Source organism: Atta colombica, unplaced genomic scaffold (assembly GCF_001594045.1).
Source record: "Atta colombica isolate Treedump-2 unplaced genomic scaffold, Acol1.0 scaffold83, whole genome shotgun sequence".
NCBI classification, from domain to species: Eukaryota; Metazoa; Arthropoda; class Insecta; order Hymenoptera; family Formicidae; genus Atta; species Atta colombica.
In genome coordinates, this window is record NW_017259576.1 from 1,638,520 (window position 1) to 1,643,452 (window position 4,933).

A 4,933-nucleotide genomic window follows, 5' to 3' on the forward strand; every position below is an offset into this window, starting at 1 on the left:
TTAGAAATATACATATATTTCTTTATTTATAATATGTATGTGCATTTCTTTCAAAGCACATGATGCAACAACTATTTAGCTTTATGGTATGTCTAATTTTAGGCTGTTTACGAGTAAAATATCAAAATTTGGATTAGTACATCTTGTTTCGATTTGGAGTAAAATGAAACAGAGCTAAAGAAAGTTGTAACATGTTCTAAAAACAAATTATCCTCTCTAAAACAGAAATTTACTGCTTTAAAACAAATCTATCTTTAAAATTATCTGTTCTAAAATAAATTTACTGCTCCAAAAATACAAATTCAGTACTTTAAAAATAAATTTTTTATTCTAAAATAGAAATTATCTTCTTATATTATTTTTGTTTTTAAATTAGTAAATAAATTTACTGTTAAAAAGCAATGAATTCGTGTTTTAGAGCAGAGAATTTGTTTCAATGAATTTGTATTTTTAAAACAGTAAATTTATGTTTCAGAACACAATTTATTTTTAAAACAGTGAATTTATGTTTGTAAAGCAATGAATATCTATGGCAATAAAAAATACAATGCATTTGCGGCTATAGATGAAAATGTGACCTCAGCGCATGCTTGCATCGCAATATTTCGTAGCTGTGATAGATTTCCTAATCTGAATAGTCGTCAACTTAAAATATTTTGGTTCACGAAACAGAACGACACTTTTTTCTTGTCAAATCTTTATTTTTACGTGAAAACTTATCGATTGAGTATATTTTTTCAAAATTTGAGGTGACAGGGTTCTTCTTAACATTTATTATTAATCATAATGGTGTTACAATGGCTGCGGTCGATTTGGACGCTTTCAATGCTTTTCAGTATTTCTATTTTTATTTTATGTATAATAAACAATAAAGACAGAATAATGATTACAAGCATTTAAAGCGCATGAGCGCGTTCAAATCGACAGCCAACCCTAGCGAAGTGATACTTTTAACCCTCACTCCCCCCCCCCCCGCCAAACTGATGTAAAAATTTTTGTTAATATATTTTGAAATCACATAGTGTGAAAAAACGTATTTTAGAATAAAATGAAAACATGATAAAAAGCATTTTATTTAAAAGTTTAAAGCAAAAAAGCATATAACATCGTATTTATACTTACATGGCTTACCTGAGCATCCTACATATAACTTCTTTTACATACGGCGCATGCGCGATTTGATGTCAAAAGACAAACACAGAACGGACTATTTTTTTTCTTCATATAATCATCTTATCTCTTAACATTTAAAAGATATACGCATTGTTACAACTAACCTCCGTTACAACTATCCCCAATCTCTCCCATAATTTTACATATCGGATAGGAGCACATCACATATTGTCATCAGAGGAGTATATAAAGATTAAGCCAAATGATAAACTAATAAATCGAATATTAATTTCATTGATATTAAGATTTACTTTTAAAAAATTAACTGGATTCCTCGATAGACAATCGCAACGCACCGTGCGTGTCAAAAATTTTTCGTATATATTATATCATAAATATCACATTTGACGAAGTCTCAATGCATACATTAACAACACACACGTATCAAAAGAAGAAAAGAAAAATTGGTTTTCCATTAAGCTTTTAATTCAAACAGATCTCATATGTAATAAAATACAGCCATCTTAAATATGGAGAAGTATAAATAAAGATACGACGACAATAAAGTAAATGAAAAAAACGCTGAAAAAATAGCAAAGAAAGAATGAAGGAAAGAATGAAAAGATCGAAATGAGTTTGCGAAGGAAATCAGCAGGAAAGAGGAGAAAAAACATAAAAATTTTGTCGCGAGTAAATTGTCAAAAATCGTGTTTTTAGTGCGATGGGAAAAACAATGCTTTGTCGACAATATTTCGCAATTCCAGAAATGGCCCTAGAAATGTCGACTTGGCTGAATCAATGCTTCGTGGAGAACATTTTGCGAAAATCGGAAGATGATAATTCTATTCAGGTGATAAATATATTTTCAAAACCAGCCACAACCAAGGGTGACAACTATACTAGCGACATGATCAGAATTACTGCCGAATATTCGCGCGACCAAAACAGCTATAGAATTAAAGAGAAAAAATCAATTATCCTTAAAATCTTACCTGACCTCGGAAGTGTCCGACAAAAATTAGTAAGTTGATTTAGTGAGTACAATTTTTATAAATTAGAGAGAAAAAAAGAGGAAAAAAGAAAGAGACAGAGAGAAAAAACTGAGGCAAATTTTATTTCCAAGTACATTTCTATTCATTCAACAGAAGATTAGAATAATTATTCTTGGGTAATCAGTAAATAAAATTAAATTATTTTTATAAATCATTTTTAGGAAATGAATATATATTCATGTATATAAAAAAAACATTTTTATTAGTTTGAAAACAAATTTAAAATTTGAAAATTTCTAGTACACACATCTTATACAAACCTTTATATAAGAAATAATTGCATATTTGTTAGATTAAAAGATTCCATTTATTAATCTTGAATAAACTTGTTACAGATCATAGAATCAGGTCTTTTTCACCGAAATGTCAATGATGTCAAATACATTGAATAAAATGAATAAATTGTTAGAATCAAGTATCGCTTAAGTGAAAAGATTCTCTACACGCAAAATGAAGATCTAATGCTTCTAGTGATTGAAGATCTCGCGGCTATAGGCTTTCGAAGGCTGATCGTTTGTCTAGTCTTGACCTAGATCATTCTGTATTGGCATTTCACGGACTTGCTAGGTTTCATGCAGCCTCCGTAGCCCTATGCGAGAAGGTAAATCATCAAGCGATACTTACAACCAGTCGTGACATCTCATTGCAATTAATAATAATTCAGATTATGACACGGATATGAGAACTGGTTATCTTAAAATATCTTTTCAACATACCTGGGCTCTCTCTCAAAATTTTCTCTAAAAAAATATTTGTTTTAAATTCGTTAGAAAATGATATGAAAATTATTGTGTAAATTTTTTTGTATATTTTCTATATCTATATAACATTCCACATTTCCAATTCACACTATTATTTAACAATTTATAATCAAATGTATAAATGTTCTTTAATAACAATATTTTAATATTTAGGAACCAAAGCAAAAAGAAATGTATTCGAAAGGACAATTTAGCAAACAACAATCACCAGAAATGAAGGATATTTTCTTAAGTGTACTAAAGGTTTAGCAGAAGAGATTGCACACTGGCCTGAAGTAAAACAGTAAGATCGTTTGCGTAAACGATAATATTTATTGCTCTATTTTTTAATATTTATGATAATATTTTCTATGGTACAAGATAAATATTTAATATAAAAAAACTGAAGCAGAAAATGGCAAATACAAACATTATACATATTATGCTGCTCATAGCGAATTTTTACATACACGTTTGCATTTATTTTATTTATATTGCTAGATACTCGGACAAAACTCGGAGCTAAACTCTCCGATCACATATATCAAATAGGAATAGATGCAACAAAGCTTTGCCAAGAAGAATTTAAGTTATTACTCACGGTGATTTTCACGTGAACAATATGTTGTTCAGATATAACAATGATGGCAAACCTATTGATTATATTTTTGTAAGTATTATCATATATATTAAGTTGAAAATAAACTTTTTCAATTTAGATAAATGAAAATTTTATCATGAATGCAATTAAATGTAACGAAGTTCAGTTATTTTATTCCATTGATCTACATTTCTGAATTTTATAATAATTTTTATAGTTGTGTGCAATAATAACAAATTTAAATAAAAATAAACAAAGTAAACTAAATAAACAAACTAAATAAATAGATTCCAAAACAAAAATTATAGTATAAATGCATTATTCGAAATGTCGAATTTAGCGATCAAATAGGCGATATGATAATAGGAGAAACTTGGAAACACGATATGTGTGAATAATGCAATGACCTCAGACGTTTAATCGCATTCAGCTATACTCAATTTATTTTCTGTCCAAGTCGTCCGCACAAATTATAAACATTGTTGCTGAAATTTCTAAATATAACATTTCTAAACATGATGTCTCACTTTCGGAATGAATAGATTTCATTTCCAATCCAATATTTTGCCGAGAATTCGAAAGATTGATCGATAGAATTCATCAGTTTCATTTGATTACAGGTAGACTTCCAAAGACTTCGGCGTTTACGCTGGCACTCGATTTATTATTTTTTCTCGATACAAGTCCTTCCTTGGATGTTGTGGAAAACAAGGAAAATATTCTATTAAACGAATATCTTAGCACTTTGTCAATGACTATGAAGGAATTGAATTGCAAGACGCCGCCGCCTACTATGGAGGAAAGCTACTATGAAGCGCAAAGCTGATTATGGAATGGTAATATTCTTCGTCGTTTTACCATTTATGCTGTGCTGTAAGACTGAGGCAAAAGATTTGGATGAATTATTGAGCACTGGTATAAATCCAGGTATTAAGAGCGAGAATTATAAAAAGACTGCCACTATATGACGATTGGGGTTTATTGAATCTCTAATATATATATTTTATCTTTAGCGATAAAAAATAAAAATGAGAAGAAATAGAAATCTAGATGATAATTAATAAAAATATTAGATATTAATTGATTACAACAAATACAAAAAAAATTAACAATTGACAATGTTGATACATGACTTTTTTTAGAAGAATAGAATTATTATTATGATAATGACATATCTTTTTGATACAAGAAATCAAAAATCATTTTCATAATAATGTTTTATTTTTATTTATTAAAGTTTTAAAATAAATTATGATTTTTATCTTATATCATTGTATCAACAAAGATAACGATATACACATATAAATATGTTTATTTTGTTGTGTAAATAACAGATATATCTATAATAATTCAATATATATTAATAAAATAAGTAATATTATTAAAAGAGAGTACGTAATATTATTTTATAATACTATTGCGAAAAT

The 4,933-nt window shown here is 28.2% G+C and overlaps 1 pseudogene; it reads left to right on the forward strand.

The window, feature by feature from the left end:
* Positions 1-1,879: 1,879 nt before the first annotated feature.
* Positions 1,880-4,499, forward strand: LOC108692989 (annotated as a pseudogene).
* Positions 4,500-4,933: the final 434 nt, after the last annotated feature.